This window comes from Spermophilus citellus, assembly GCF_964194105.1.
Source record: "Spermophilus citellus genome assembly, chromosome: 8".
Classification (NCBI taxonomy): Eukaryota; Metazoa; Chordata; class Mammalia; order Rodentia; family Sciuridae; genus Spermophilus; species Spermophilus citellus.
In genome coordinates this window covers 77,508,263-77,525,647 of record NC_138189.1, presented here as the reverse complement: position 1 = coordinate 77,525,647, position 17,385 = coordinate 77,508,263, and positions in this window count along the sequence as shown.

Here is a 17,385-nt window from a genome sequence, read left to right as displayed (position 1 = left end):
CTTCTTGAAACTTGACACAATAAAGTAGTTTCACGTTCTATCTCTATGTTTTGTTTCCTCTTGATGTAGCCCTAAGCAGTGACTGGCGAGAAACACTTTCATGGAAAGGGGTTGCCAAGCTTCCAAAAATTACGAAACTCCAGAAATCTCAGCAAATACTTTTTCACCCAAACTGGATGATACTTTCAGGTAATGATCAGTACACTAAGGCGACTTGGTTTCCCAAATTTCGTTCTTCTATGTTGAAGCGTTCGTTTCCAGTAACAGTTTGAATTTTTAGGTTTCACTCTGTTTACTCCTATATTGATAGATGTATTTGGAACTCTAAATCCAACACGGTTTGTGCTAGCTTCTTGAAACTTGACACAATAAAGTAGTTTCACGTTCTATCTCTATGTATTGTTTCCTCTTGCTGTAGCCCTAAGCAGTGACTGGCGAGAAACACTTTCATGGAAAGGGATTGCCAAGCTTCCAAAAATTACGAATCTCCAGAAATCTCAGCAAATACTTTTTCACCCAAACTGGATGATACTTTCAGGTAATGATCAGTACACTAAGGCGACTTGGTTTCCCAAATTTCGTTCTTCTATGTTGAAGCGTTCGTTTCCAGTAACAGTTTGAATTTTTAGGTTTCACTCTGTTTACTCCTATATTGATAGATGTATTTGGAACTCTAAATCCAACACGGTTTGTGCTGGCTTCTTGAAACTTGACACAATAAAGTAGTTTCACGTTCTATCTCTATGTTTTGTTTCTTCTTGATGTAGCCCTAAGCAGTGACTGGCGAGAAACACTTTCATGGAAAGGGGTTGCCAAGCTTCCAAAAATTACGAATCTCCAGAAATCTCAGCAAATTCTTTTTCACCCAAACTGGATGATACTTTCAGGTAATGATCAGTACACTAAGGCGACTTGGTTTCCCAAATTTCGTTCTTCTATGTTGAAGCGTTCGTTTCCAGCAACAGTTTGAATTTTTAGGTTTCACTCTGTTTTCTCCTATATTGATAGATGTATTTGGAACTCTAAATCCAACACGGTTTGTGCTAGCTTCTTGAAACTTGACACAGTACAGTAGTTTCACGTTCTATCTCTATGTATTGTTTCCTCTTGATGTAGCCCTAAGCAGTGACTGGCGAGAAACACTTTCATGGAAAGGGGTTGCCAAGCTTCCAAAAATTACGAATCTCCAGAAATCTGAGCAAATACTTTTTCACCCAAACTGGATGATACTTTCAGGTAATGATCAGTACACTAAGGCGACTTGGTTTCCCAAATTTCGTTCTTCTATGTTGAAGCGTTCGTTTCCAGTAACAGTTTGAATTTTTAGGTTTCACGCTGTTTACTCCTATATTGATAGATGTATTTGGAACTCTAAATCCAACACGGTTTGTGCTAGCTTCTTGAAACTTGACACAATAAATTAGTTTCACGTTCTATCTCTATGTTTTGTTTCCTCTTGATGTAGCCCTAAGCAGTGACGGGCGAGAAACACTTTCATGGAAAGGGGTTGCCAAGCTTCCAAAAATTACGAATCTCCAGAAATCTCAGCAAATACTTTTTCACCCAAACTGGATGATACTTTCAGGTAATGATCAGTACACTAAGGTGACTTCGTTTCAGAAATTTCGTTCTTCTATGTTGAAGCGTTCGTTTCCAGTAACAGTTTGAATTTTTAGGTTTCACTCTGTTTACTCCTATATTGATAGATGTATTTGGAACTCTAAATCCAATACGGTTTGTGCTAGCTTCTTGAAACTTGACACAATAAAGTAGTTTCACGTTCTATCCCTATGTTTTGTTTTCTCTTGCTGTAGCCCTAAGCAGTGACTGGCGAGAAACACTTTCATGGAAAGGGGTTGCCAAGCTTCCAAAAATTACGAATCTCCAGAAATCTCAGCAAATATTTTTTCACCCAAACTGGATGATACTTTCAGGTAATGATCAGTACACTAAGGCGACTTGGTTCCCCACATTTCGTTCTTCTACGTTGAAGCGTTCGTTTCAGTAACAGTTTGAATTTTTAGGTTTCACTCTGTTTTCTCCTATATTGATAGATGTATTTGGAACTCTAAATCCAACACGGTTTGTGCTAGCTTCTTGAAACTTGACACAATAAAGTAGTTTCACGTTCTATCTCTATGTTTTGTTTCCTCTTGATGTAGCCCTAAGCAGTGACTGGCGAGAAACACTTTCATGGAAAGGGGTTGCCAAGCTTCCAAAAATTACGAAACTCCAGAAATCTCAGCAAATACTTTTTCACCCAAACTGGATGATACTTTCAGGTAATGATCAGTACACTAAGGCGACTTGGTTTCCCAAATTTCGTTCTTCTATGTTGAAGCGTTCGTTTCCAGTAACAGTTTGAATTTTTAGGTTTCACTCTGTTTACTCCTATATTGATAGATGTATTTGGAACTCTAAATCCAACACGGTTTGTGCTAGCTTCTTGAAACTTGACACAATAAAGTAGTTTCACGTTCTATCTCTATGTATTGTTTCCTCTTGCTGTAGCCCTAAGCAGTGACTGGCGAGAAACACTTTCATGGAAAGGGATTGCCAAGCTTCCAAAAATTACGAATCTCCAGAAATCTCAGCAAATACTTTTTCACCCAAACTGGATGATACTTTCAGGTAATGATCAGTACACTAAGGCGACTTGGTTTCCCAAATTTCGTTCTTCTATGTTGAAGCGTTCGTTTCCAGTAACAGTTTGAATTTTTAGGTTTCACTCTGTTTACTCCTATATTGATAGATGTATTTGGAACTCTAAATCCAACACGGTTTGTGCTGGCTTCTTGAAACTTGACACAATAAAGTAGTTTCACGTTCTATCTCTATGTTTTGTTTCTTCTTGATGTAGCCCTAAGCAGTGACTGGCGAGAAACACTTTCATGGAAAGGGGTTGCCAAGCTTCCAAAAATTACGAATCTCCAGAAATCTCAGCAAATTCTTTTTCACCCAAACTGGATGATACTTTCAGGTAATGATCAGTACACTAAGGCGACTTGGTTTCCCAAATTTCGTTCTTCTATGTTGAAGCGTTCGTTTCCAGCAACAGTTTGAATTTTTAGGTTTCACTCTGTTTTCTCCTATATTGATAGATGTATTTGGAACTCTAAATCCAACACGGTTTGTGCTAGCTTCTTGAAACTTGACACAGTACAGTAGTTTCACGTTCTATCTCTATGTATTGTTTCCTCTTGATGTAGCCCTAAGCAGTGACTGGCGAGAAACACTTTCATGGAAAGGGGTTGCCAAGCTTCCAAAAATTACGAATCTCCAGAAATCTGAGCAAATACTTTTTCACCCAAACTGGATGATACTTTCAGGTAATGATCAGTACACTAAGGCGACTTGGTTTCCCAAATTTCGTTCTTCTATGTTGAAGCGTTCGTTTCCAGTAACAGTTTGAATTTTTAGGTTTCACGCTGTTTACTCCTATATTGATAGATGTATTTGGAACTCTAAATCCAACACGGTTTGTGCTAGCTTCTTGAAACTTGACACAATAAATTAGTTTCACGTTCTATCTCTATGTTTTGATTCCTCTTGATGTAGCCCTAAGCAGTGACTGGCGAGAAACACTTTCATGGAAAGGGGTTGCCAAGCTTCCAAAAATTACGAATCTCCAGAAATCTCAGCAAATACTTTTTCACCCAAACTGGATGATACTTTCAGGTAATGATCAGTACACTAAGGCGACTTGGTTTCCCAAATTTCGTTCTTCTATGTTGAAGCGTTCGTTTCCAGTAACAGTTTGAATTTTTAGGTTTCACTCTGTTTTCTCCTATATTGATAGATGTATTTGGAACTCTAAATCCAACACGGTTTGTGCTAGCTTCTTGAAACTTGACACAGTACAGTAGTTTCACGTTCTATCTCTATGTATTGTTTCCTCTTGATGTAGCCCTAAGCAGTGACTGGCGAGAAACACTTTCATGGAAAGGGGTTGCCAAGCTTCCAAAAATTACGAATCTCCAGAAATCTCAGCAAATACTTTTTCACCCAAACTGGATGATACTTTCAGGTAATGATCAGTACACTAAGGCGACTTGGTTTCCCAAATTTCGTTCTTCTATGTTGAAACGTTCGTTTCCAGTAACAGTTTGAATTTTTAGGTTTCACGCTGTTTACTCCTATATTGATAGATGTATTTGGAACTCTAAATCCAACACGGTTTATGCTAGCTTCTTGAAACTTGACACAGTACAGTAGTTTCACGTTCTATCTCTATGTATTGTTTCCTCTTGCTGTAGCCCTAAGCAGTGACTGGCGAGAAACACTTTCATGGAAAGGGGTTGCCAAGCTTCCAAAAATTACGAATCTTCAGAAATCTCAGCAAATACTTTTTCACCCAAACTGGATGATACTATCAGGTAATGATCAGTACACTAAGCCCACTTGCTTCACCAAATTTTGTTCTTCTACGTTGAAGCGTTCGTTTCCAGTAACAGCTTGAATTTTTAGGTTTCACTCTGTTTACTCCTATATTGATAGATGTATTTGGAACTCTAAATCCAACACGGTTTGTGCTAGCTTCTTGAAACTTGACACAATAAAGTAGTTTCACGTTCTATCTCTATGTTTTGTTTCCTCTTGCTGTAGCCCTAAGCAGTGACTGGCGAGAAACACTTTCATGGAAAGGGGTTGCCAAGCTTCCAAAAATTACGAATCTCTAGAAATCTCAGCAAATATTTTTTCACCCAAACTGGATGATACTTTCAAGTAATGATCAGTACACTAAGGCGACTTGGTTCCCCACATTTCGTTCTTCTACGTTGAAGCGTTCGTTTCCAGTAACAGTTTGAATTTTTAGGTTTCACTCTGTTTTCTCCTATATTGATAGATGTATTTGGAACTCTAAATCCAACACGGTTTGTGCTAGCTTCTTGAAACTTGACACAATAAAGTAGTTTCACGTTCTATCTCTATGTTTTGTTTCCTCTTGATGTAGCCCTAAGCAGTGACTGGCGAGAAACACTTTCATGGAAAGGGGTTGACAAGCTTCCAAAAATTACGAATCTCCAGAAATCTCAGCAAATACTTTTTCACCCAAACTGGATGATACTTTCAGGTAATGATCAGTACACTAAGGTGACTTGGTTTCCCAAATTTCGTTCTTCTATGTTGAAGCGTTCGTTTCCAGTAACAGTTTGAATTTTTAGGTTTCACGCTGTTTACTCCTATATTGATAGATGTATTTGGAACTCTAAATCCAACACGGTTTATGCTAGCTTCTTGAAACTTGACACAGTACAGTAGTTTCACGTTCTGTCTCTATGTATTGTTTCCTCTTGATGTAGCCCTAAGCAGTGACTGGCGAGAAACACTTTCATGGAAAGGGGTTGCCAAGCTTCCAAAAATTACGAATCTCCAGAAATCTCAGCAAATACTTTTTCACCCAAACTGGATGATACTTTCAGGTAATGATCAGTACACTAAGGCGACTTGGTTTCCCAAATTTCGTTCTTCTATGTTGAAGCGTTCGTTTCCAGTAACAGTTTGAATTTTTAGGTTTCACTCTGTTTTCTCCTATATTGATAGATGTATTTGGAACTCTAAATCCAACACGGTTTGTGCTGGCTTCTTGAAACTTGACACAATAAAATAGTTTCACGTTCTATCTCTATGTTTTGTTTCTTCTTGATGTAGCCCTAAGCAGTGACTGGCGAGAAACACTTTCATGGAAAGGGGTTGCCAAGCTTCCAAAAATTACGAATCTCCAGAAATCTCAGCAAATACTTTTTCACCCAAACTGGATGATACTTTCAGGTAATGATCAGTACACTAAGGCGACTTGGTTTCCCAAATTTCGTTCTTCTATGTTGAAGCGTTCGTTTCCAGTAACAGTTTGAATTTTTAGGTTTCACTCTGTTTTCTCCTATATTGATAGATGTATTTGGAACTCTAAATCCAACACGGTTTGTGCTAGCTTCTTGAAACTTGACACAATAAAGTAGTTTCACGTTCTATCTCTATGTTTTGTTTCCTCTTGATGTAGCCCTAAGCAGTGACTGGCAAGAAACACTTTCATGGAAAGGGGTTGCCAAGCTTCCAAAAATTACGAATCTCCAGAAATCTCAGCAAATACTTTTTCACCCAAACTGGATGATACTTTCAGGTAATGATCAGTACACTAAGGCGACTTGGTTTCCCAAATTTCGTTCTTCTATGTTGAAGCGTTCGTTTCCAGTAACTGTTTGAATTTTTAGGTGTCACGCTGTTTACTCCTATATTGATAGATTATTTGGAACTCTAAATCCAACACGGTTTATGCTAGCTTCTTGAAACTTGACACAGTACAGTAGTTTCACGTTCTATCTCTGTGTATTGTTTCCTCTTGCTGTAGCCCTAAGCAGTGACTGGCGAGAAACACTTTCATGGAAAGGGGTTGCCAAGCCAAGCTTCCAAAAATTACGAATCTCCAGAAATCTCAGCAAATACTTTTTCACCCAAACTGGATGATACTTTCAGGTAATGATCAGTACACTAAGCCCACTTGCTTCACCAAATTTTGTTCTTCTATGTTGAAGCGTTCGTTTCCAGTAACATCTTGAATTTTTATGTTTCACTCTGTTTACTCCTATATTGATAGATGTATTTGGAACTCTAAATCCAACACGGTTTGTGCTAGCTTCTTGAAACTTGACACAATGAATTAGTTTCACGTTCTATCTCTATGTTTTGTTTCCTATTGATGTAGCCCTAAGCAGTGACTGGCGAGAAACACTTTCATGGAAAGGGTTTGCCAAGCTTCCAAAAATTACGAATCTCCAGAAATCTCAGCAAATATTTTTTCACCCAAACTGGATGATACTTTCAGGTAATGATCAGTACACTAAGGCGACTTGGTTCCCCAAATTTAGTTCTTCTATATTGAAGCGTTCGTTTCCAGTAACAGTTTGAATTTTTAGGTTTCACTCTGTTTACTCCTATATTGATAGATGTATTTGGAACTCTAAATCCAACACGGTTTGTGCTAGCTTCTTGAAACTTGACACAATAAATTAGTTTCACGTTCTATCTCTAAGTTTTGTTTCCTCTTGATGTAGCCCTAAGCAGTGACGGGCGAGAAACACTTTCATGGAAAGGGGTTGCCAAGCTTCCAAAAATTACGAATCTCCAGAAATCTCAGCAAATACTTTTTCACCCAAACTGGATGATACTTTCAGGTAGTGATCAGTACACTAAGACGACTTCGTTTCCCAAATTTCGTTCTTCTATGTTGAAGCGTTCGTTTCCAGTAACAGTTTGAATTTTTAGGTTTCACTCTGTTTACTCCTATATTGATAGATGTATTTGGAACTCTAAATCCAATACGGTTTGTGCTAGCTTCTTGAAACTTGACACAATAAAGTAGTTTCACGTTCTATCCCTATGTTTTGTTTCCTCTTGCTGTAGCCCTAAGCAGTGACTGGCGAGAAACACTTTCATGGAAAGGGGTTGCCAAGCTTCCAAAAATTACGAATCTCCAGAAATCTCAGCAAATATTTTTTCACCCAAACTGGATGATACTTTCAGGTAATGATCAGTACACTAAGGCGACTTGGTTCCCCACATTTCGTTCTTCTACGTTGAAGCGTTCGTTTCCAGTAACAGTTTGAACTTTTAGGTTTCACTCTGTTTACTCCTATATTGATAGATGTATTTGGAACTCTAAATCCAACACGGTTTGTGCTAGCTTCTTGAAACTTGACACAATAAAGTAGTTTCACGTTCTATCTCTATGTTTTGTTTCCTCTTGATGTAGCCCTAAGCAGTGACTGGCGAGAAACACTTTCATTGAAAGAAGTTGCCAAGCTTCCAAAAATTACGAATCTCCAGAAATCTCAGCAAATACTTTTTCACCCAAACTGGATGATACTTTCAGGTAATGATCAGTACACTAAGGCGACTTGGTTTCCCAAATTTCGTTCTTCTATGTTGAAGCGTTCGTTTCCAGTAACAGTTTGAATTTTTAGGTTTCACTCTGTTTACTCCTATATTGATAGATGTATTTGGAACTCTAAATCCAACACGGTTTATGCTAGCTTCTTGAAACTTGACACAGTACAGTAGTTTCACGTTCTATCTCTATGTATTGTTTCCTCTTGCTGTAGCCCTAAGCAGTGACTGGCGAGAAACACTTTCATGGAAAGGGATTGCCAAGCTTCCAAAAATTACGAATCTCCAGAAATCTCAGCAAATACTTTTTCACCCAAACTGGATGATACTTTCAGGTAATGATCAGTACACTAAGGCGACTTGGTTTCCCAAATTTCGTTCTTCTATGTTGAAGCGTTCGTTTCCAGTAACAGTTTGAATTTTTAGGTTTCACTCTGTTTACTCCTATATTGATAGATGTATTTGGAACTCTAAATCCAACACGGTTTGTGCTGGCTTCTTGAAACTTGACACAATAAAGTAGTTTCACGTTCTATCTCTATGTTTTGTTTCTTCTTGATGTAGCCCTAAGCAGTGACTGGCGAGAAACACTTTCATGGAAAGGGGTTGCCAAGCTTCCAAAAATTACGAATCTCCAGAAATCTCAGCAAATACTTTTTCACCCAAACTGGATGATACTTTCAGGTAATGATCAGTACACTAAGGCGACTTGGTTTCCCAAATTTCGTTCTTCTATGTTGAAGCGTTCGTTTCCAGTAACAGTTTGAATTTTTAGGTTTCACTCTGTTTTCTCCTATATTGATAGATGTATTTGGAACTCTAAATCCAACACGGTTTATGCTAGCTTCTTGAAACTTGACACAGTACAGTAGTTTCACGTTCTATCTCTATGTATTGTTTCCTCTTGCTGTAGCCCTAAGCAGTGACTGGCGAGAAACACTTTCATGGAAAGGGGTTGCCAAGCTTCCAAAAATTACGAATCTCCAGAAATCTCAGCAAATACTTTTTCACCCAAACTGGATGATACTTTCAGGTAATGGTCAGTACACTAAGGCGACTTGGTTTCCCAAATTTCGTTCTTCTATGTTGAAGCGTTCGTTTCCAGTAACAGTTTGAATTTTTAGGTTTCACTCTGTTTACTCCTATATTGATAGATGTATTTTTAACTCTAAATCCAACACGGTTTGTGCTAGCTTCTTGAAACTTGACACAATAAATTAGTTTCACGTTCTATCTCTATGTTTTGTTTCCTCTTGATGTAGCCCTAAGCAGTGACTGGCGAGAAACACTTTCATGGAAAGGGGTTGCCAAGCTTCCAAAAATTACGAATCTCCAGAAATCTCAGCAAATACTTTTTCACCCAAACTGGATGATACTTTCAGGTAATGATCAGTACACTAAGGCGACTTGGTTTCCCAAATTTCGTTCTTCTATGTTGAAGTGTTCGTTTCCAGTAACAGTTTGAATTTTTAGGTTTCACGCTGTTTACTCCTATATTGATAGATGTATTTGGAACTCTAAATCCAACACGGTTTATGCTAGCTTCTTGAAACTTGACACAGTACAGTAGTTTCACGTTCTATCTCTATGTATTCTTTCCTTTTGATGTAGCCCTAAGCAGTGACTGGTGAGAAACACTTTCATGGAAAGGGGTTGCCAAGCTTCCAAAAATTACGAATCTCCAGAAATCTCAGCAAATACTTTTTCACCCAAACTGGATGATACTTTCAGGTAATGATCAGTACACTAAGGCGACTTGGTTTCCCAAATTTTGTTCTTCTACGTTGAAGCGTTCGTTTCCAGTAACAGTTTGAATTTTTAGGTTTCACGCTGTTTACTCCTATATTGATAGATGTATTTGGAACTCTAAATCCAACACGGTTTGTGCTAGCTTCTTGAAACTTGACACAGTACAGTAGTTTCACGTTCTATCTCTATGTTTTGTTTCCTCTTGCTGTAGCCCTAAGCAGTGACTGGCGAGAAACACTTTCATGGAAAGGGGTTGCCAAGCTTCCAAAAATTACGAATCTCCAGAAATCTCAGCAAATACTTTTTCACCCAAACTGGATGATACTTTCAGGTAATGATCAGTAAACTAAGCCCACTTGCTTCACCAAATTTTGTTCTTCTACGTTGAAGCGTTCGTTTCCAGTAACAGCTTGAATTTTTAGGTTTCACTCTGTTTACTCCTATATTGATAGATGTATTTGGAACTCTAAATCCAACACGGTTTGTGCTAGCTTCTTGAAAGTTGACACAGTACAGTAGATTCACGTTCTATCTCTATGTTTTGTTTCCTCTTGATGTAGCCCTAAGCAGTGACTGGCGAGAAACACTTTCATGGAAAGGGGTTGCCAAGCTTCCAAAAATTACGAATCTCCAGAAATCTCAGCAAATACTTTTTCACCCAAACTGGATGATACTTTCAGGTAGTGATCAGTACACTAAGACGACTTCGTTTCCCAAATTTCGTTCTTCTATGTTGAAGCGTTCGTTTCCAGTAACAGTTTGAATTTTTAGGTTTCACTCTGTTTACTCCTATATTGATAGATGTATTTGGAACTCTAAATCCAACACGGTTTGTGCTAGCTTCTTGAAACTTGACACAATAAATTAGTTTCACGTTCTATCTCTATGTTTTGTTTCCTCTTGATGTAGCCCTAAGCAGTGACGGGCGAGAAACACTTTCATGGAAAGGGGTTGCCAAGCTTCCAAAAATTACGAATCTCCAGAAATCTCAGCAAATACTTTTTCACCCAAACTGGATGATACTTTCAGGTAATGATCAGTACACTAAGGCGACTTGGTTTCCCAAATTTCGTTCTTCTATGTTGAAGCGTTCCTTTCCAGTAACAGTTTGAATTTTTAGGTTTCACGCTGTTTACTCCTATATTGATAGATGTATTTGGAACTCTAAATCCAATACGGTTTGTGCTAGCTTCTTGAAAATTGACACAATAAAGTAGTTTCACGTTCTATCTCTATGTTTTGTTTCCTCTTGCTGTAGCCCTAAGCAGTGACTGGCGAGAAACACTTACATGGAAAGGGGTTGCCAAGCTTCCAAAAATTACGAATCTCCAGAAATCTCAGCAAATACTTTTTCACCCAAACTGGATGATACTTTCAGGTAATGATCAGTACACTAAGGCGACTTGGTTTCCCAATTTTCGTTCTTCTACGTTGAAGCGTTCGTTTCCAGTAACAGTTTGAATTTTTAGGTTTCACGCTGTTTACTCCTATATTGATAGATGTATTTGGAACTCTAAATCCAACACGGTTTATGCTAGCTTCTTGAAACTTGACACAGTACAGTAGTTTCAAGTTCTATCTCTATGTATTGTTTCCTCTTGCTGTAGCCCTAAGCAGTGACTGGCGAGAAACACTTTCATGGAAAGGGGTTGCCAAGCTTCCAAAAATTACGAATCTCCAGAAATCTCAGCAAATACTTTTTCACCCAAACTGGATGATACTTTCAGGTAATGGTCAGTACACTAAGGCAACTTGGTTTCCCAAATTTCGTTCTTCTATGTTGAAGCGTTCGTTTCCAGTAACAGTTTGAATTTTTAGGTTTCACGCTGTTTACTCCTATATTGATAGACGTATTTGGAACTCTAAATCCAACACGGTTTATGCTAGCTTCTTGAAACTTGACACAGTACAGTAGTTTCACGTTCTATCTCTATGTATTCTTTCCTTTTGATGTAGCCCTAAGCAGTGACTGGCGAGGAACACTTTCATGGAAAGGGGTTGCCAAGCTTCCAAAAATTACGAATCTCCAGAAATCTCAGCAAATACTTTTTCACCCAAACTGGATGATACTTTCAGGTAATGATCAGTACACTAAGGCGACTTGGTTTCCCAAATTTCGTTCTTCTATGTTGAAGCGTTCGTTTCCGGTAACAGTTTGAATTTTTAGGTTTCACTCTGTTTTCTCCTATATTGATAGATGTATTTGGAACTCTAAATCCAACACGGTTTGTGCTAGCTTCTTGAAACTTGACACAGTACAGTAGTTTCACGTTCTATCTCTATGTATTGTTTCCTCTTGATGTAGCCCTAAGCAGTGACTGGCGAGAAACACTTTCATGGAAAGGGGTTGCCAAGCTTCCAAAAATTACGAATCTCCAGAAATCTCAGCAAATACTTTTTCACCCAAACTGGATGATACTTTCAGGTAATGATCAGTACACTAAGGCGACTTGGTTTCCCAAATTTCGTTCTTCTATGTTGAAGCGTTCGTTTCCAGTAACAGTTTGAATTTTTAGGTTTCACGCTGTTTACTCCTATATTGATAGATGTATTTGGAACTCTAAATCCAACACGGTTTATGCTAGCTTCTTGAAACTTGACACAGTACAGTAGTTTCACGTTCTATCTCTATGTATTGTTTCCTCTTGCTGTAGCCCTAAGCAGTGACTGGCGAGAAACACTTTCATGGAAAGGGGTTGCCAAGCTTCCAAAAATTACGAATCTCCAGAAATCTCAGCAAATACTTTTTCACCCAAACTGGATGATACTTTCAGGTAATGGTCAGTACACTAAGGCGACTTGGTTTCCCAAATTTCGTTCTTCTATGTTGAAGCGTTCGTTTCCAGTAACAGTTTGAATTTTTAGGTTTCACTCTGTTTACTCCTATATTGATAGATGTATTTGGAACTCTAAATCCAACACGGTTTGTGCTAGCTTCTTGAAACTTGACACAATAAATTAGTTTCACGTTCTATCTCTATGTTTTGTTTCCTCTTGATGTAGCCCTAAGCAGTGACTGGCGAGAAACACTTTCATGGAAAGGGGTTGCCAAGCTTCCAAAAATTACGAATCTCCAGAAATCTCAGCAAATACTTTTTCACCCAAACTGGATGATACTTTCAGGTAATGATCAGTACACTAAGTCGACTTGGTTTCCCAAATTTCGTTCTTCTATGTTGAAGCGTTCGTTTCCAGTAACAGTTTGAATTTTTAGGTTTCACTCTGTTTACTCCTATATTGATAGATGTATTTGGAACTCTAAATCCAACACGGTTTATGCTAGCTTCTTGAAACTTGACACAGTACAGTAGTTTCACGTTCTATCTCTATGTATTCTTTCCTTTTGATGTAGCCCTAAGCAGTGACTGGCGAGAAACACTTTCATGGAAAGGGGTTGCCAAGCTTCCAAAAATTACGAATCTCCAGAAATCTCAGCAAATACTTTTTCACCCAAACTGGATGATACTTTCAGGAAATGATCAGTACACTAAGGCGACTTGGTTTCCCAAATTTCGTTCTTCTACGTTGAAGCGTTCGTTTCCAGTAACAGTTTGAATTTTTAGGTTTCACGCTGTTTACTCCTATATTGATAGATGTATTTGGAACTCTAAATCCAACACGGTTTATGCTAGCTTCTTGAAACTTGACACAGTACAGTAGTTTCACGTTCTATCTCTATGTATTCTTTCCTTTTGATGTAGCCCTAAGCAGTGACTGGCGAGAAACACTTTCATGGAAAGGGGTTGCCAAGCTTCCAAAAATTACGAATCTCCAGAAATCTCAGCAAATACTTTTTCACCCAAACTGGATGATACTTTCAGGAAATGATCAGTACACTAAGGCGACTTGGTTTCCCAAATTTCGTTCTTCTACGTTGAAGCGTTCGTTTCCAGTAACAGTTTGAATTTTTAGGTTTCACGCTGTTTACTCCTATATTGATAGATGTATTTGGAACTCTAAATCCAACACGGTTTGTGCTAGCTTCTTGAAACTTGACACAGTACAGTAGTTTCACGTTCTATCTCTATGTTTTGTTTCCTCTTGCTGTAGCCCTAAGCAGTGACTGGCGAGAAACACTTTCATGGAAAGGGGTTGCCAAGCTTCCAAATATTACGAATCTCCAGAAATCTCAGCAAATACTTTTTCACCCAAACTGGATGATACTTTCAGGTAATGATCAGTACACTAAGCCCACTTGCTTCACCAAATTTTGTTCTTCTACGTTGAAGCGTTCATTTCCAGTAACAGCTTGAATTTTTAGGTTTCACTCTGTTTACTCCTATATTGATAGATGTATTTGGAACTCTAAATCCAACACGGATTGTGCTAGCTTCTTGAAACTTGACACAATAAATTAGTTTCACGTTCTATCTCTATGTTTTGTTTCCTCTTGATGTAGCCCTAAGCAGTGACGGGCGAGAAACACGTTCATGGAAAGGGGTTGCCAAGCTTCCAAAAATTACGAATCTCCAGAAATCTCAGCAAATACTTTTTCACCCAAACTGGATGATACTTTCAGGTAATGATCAGTACACTAAGGCGACTTGGTTTCCCAAATTTCGTTCTTCTATGTTGAAGCGTTCCTTTCCAGTAACAGTTTGAATTTTTAGGTTTCACGCTGTTTACTCCTATATTGATAGATGTATTTGGAACTCTAAATCCAACACGGTTTGTGCTAGCTTCTTGAAACTTGACACAATAAAGTAGTTTCACGTTCTATCTCTATGTTTTGTTTCCTCTTGCTGTAGCCCTAAGCAGTGACTGGCGAGAAACACTTTCATGGAAAGGGGTTGCCAAGCTTCCAAAAATTACGAATCTCCAGAAATCTCAGCAAATACTTTTTCACCCAAACTGGATGATACTTTCAGGTAATGATCAGTACACTAAGGCGACTTGGTTTCCCAAATTTCGTTCTTCTATGTTGAAGCGTTCGTTTCCAGTAACAGTTTGAATTTTTAGGTTTCACGCTGTTTACTCCTATATTGATAGATGTATTTGGAACTCTAAATCCAACACGGTTTATGCTAGCTTCTTGAAACTTGACACAGTACAGTAGTTTTACGTTCTATCTCTATGTATTGTTTCCTCTTGCTGTAGCCCTAAGCAGTGACTGGCGAGAAACACTTTCATGGAAAGGGGTTGCCAAGCTTCCAAAAATTACGAATCTCCAGAAATCTCAGCAAATACTTTTTCACCCAAACTGGATGATACTTTCAGGTAATGGTCAGTACACTAAGGCGACTTGGTTTCCCAAATTTCGTTCTTCTATGTTGAAGCGTTCGTTTCCAGTAACAGTTTGAATTTTTAGGTTTCACTCTGTTTACTCCTATATTGATAGATGTATTTGGAACTCTAAATCCAACACGGTTTGTGCTAGCTTCTTGAAACTTGACACAATAAATTAGTTTCACGTTCTATCTCTATGTTTTGTTTCCTCTTGATGTAGCCCTAAGCAGTGACTGGCGAGAAACACTTTCATGGAAAGGGGTTGCCAAGCTTCCAAAAATTACGAATCTCCAGAAATCTCAGCAAATACTTTTTCACCCAAACTGGATGATACTTTCAGGTAATGATCAGTACACTAAGGCGACTTGGTTTCCCAAATTTCGTTCTTCTATGTTGAAGCGTTCGTTTCCAGTAACAGTTTGAATTTTTAGGTTTCACGCTGTTTACTCCTATATTGATAGATGTATTTGGAACTCTAAATCCAACACGGTTTATGCTAGCTTCTTGAAACTTGACACAGTACAGTAGTTTCACGTTCTATCTCTATGTATTCTTTCCTTTTGATGTAGCCCTAAGCAGTGACTGGCGAGAAACACTTTCATGGAAAGGGGTTGCCAAGCTTCCAAAAATTACGAATCTCCAGAAATCTCAGCAAATACTTTTTCACCCAAACTGGATGATACTTTCAGGTAATGATCAGTACACTAAGGCGACTTGGTTTCCCAAATTTTGTTCTTCTATGTTGAAGCGTTCGTTTCCAGTAACAGTTTGAATTTTTAGGTTTCACTCTGTTTTCTCCTATATTGATAGATGTATTTGGAACTCTAAATCCAACACGGTTTGTGCTAGCTTCTTGAAACTTGACACAGTACAGTAGTTTCACGTTCTATCTCTATGTATTGTTTCCTCTTGATGTAGCCCTAAGCAGTGACTGGCGAGAAACACTTTCATGGAAAGGGGTTGCCAAGCTTCCAAAAATTACGAATCTCCAGAAATCTCAGCAAATACTTTTTCACCCAAACTGGATGATACTTTCAGGAAATGATCAGTACACTAAGGCGACTTGGTTTCCCAAATTTCGTTCTTCTACGTTGAAGCGTTCGTTTCCAGTAACAGTTTGAATTTTTAGGTTTCACGCTGTTTACTCCTATATTGATAGATGTATTTGGAACTCTAAATCCAACACGGTTTATGCTAGCTTCTTGAAACTTGACACAGTACAGTAGTTTTACGTTCTATCTCTATGTATTGTTTCCTCTTGCTGTAGCCCTAAGCAGTGACTGGCGAGAAACACTTTCATGGAAAGGGGTTGCCAAGCTTCCAAAAATTACGAATCTCCAGAAATCTCAGCAAATACTTTTTCACCCAAACTGGATGATACTTTCAGGTAATGGTCAGTACACTAAGGCGACTTGGTTTCCCAAATTTCGTTCTTCTATGTTGAAGCGTTCGTTTCCAGTAACAGTTTGAATTTTTAGGTTTCACTCTGTTTACTCCTATATTGATAGATGTATTTGGAACTCTAAATCCAACACGGTTTGTGCTAGCTTCTTGAAACTTGACACAATAAATTAGTTTCACGTTCTATCTCTATGTTTTGTTTCCTCTTGATGTAGCCCTAAGCAGTGACTGGCGAGAAACACTTTCATGGAAAGGGGTTGCCAAGCTTCCAAAAATTACGAATCTCCAGAAATCTCAGCAAATACTTTTTCACCCAAACTGGATGATACTTTCAGGTAATGATCAGTACACTAAGGCGACTTGGTTTCCCAAATTTCGTTCTTCTATGTTGAAGCGTTCGTTTCCAGTAACAGTTTGAATTTTTAGGTTTCACGCTGTTTACTCCTATATTGATAGATGTATTTGGAACTCTAAATCCAACACGGTTTATGCTAGCTTCTTGAAACTTGACACAGTACAGTAGTTTTACGTTCTATCTCTATGTATTGTTTCCTCTTGCTGTAGCCCTAAGCAGTGACTGGCGAGAAACACTTTCATGGAAAGGGGTTGCCAAGCTTCCAAAAATTACGAATCTCCAGAAATCTCAGCAAATACTTTTTCACCCAAACTGGATGATACTTTCAGGTAATGGTCAGTACACTAAGGCGACTTGGTTTCCCAAATTTCGTTCTTCTATGTTGAAGCGTTCGTTTCCAGTAACAGTTTGAATTTTTAGGTTTCACTCTGTTTACTCCTATATTGATAGATGTATTTGGAACTCTAAATCCAACACGGTTTGTGCTAGCTTCTTGAAACTTGACACAATAAATTAGTTTCACGTTCTATCTCTATGTTTTGTTTCCTCTTGATGTAGCCCTAAGCAGTGACTGGCGAGAAACACTTTCATGGAAAGGGGTTGCCAAGCTTCCAAAAATTACGAATCTCCAGAAATCTCAGCAAATACTTTTTCACCCAAACTGGATGATACTTTCAGGTAATGATCAGTACACTAAGGCGACTTGGTTTCCCAAATTTCGTTCTTCTATGTTGAAGCGTTCGTTTCCAGTAACAGTTTGAATTTTTAGG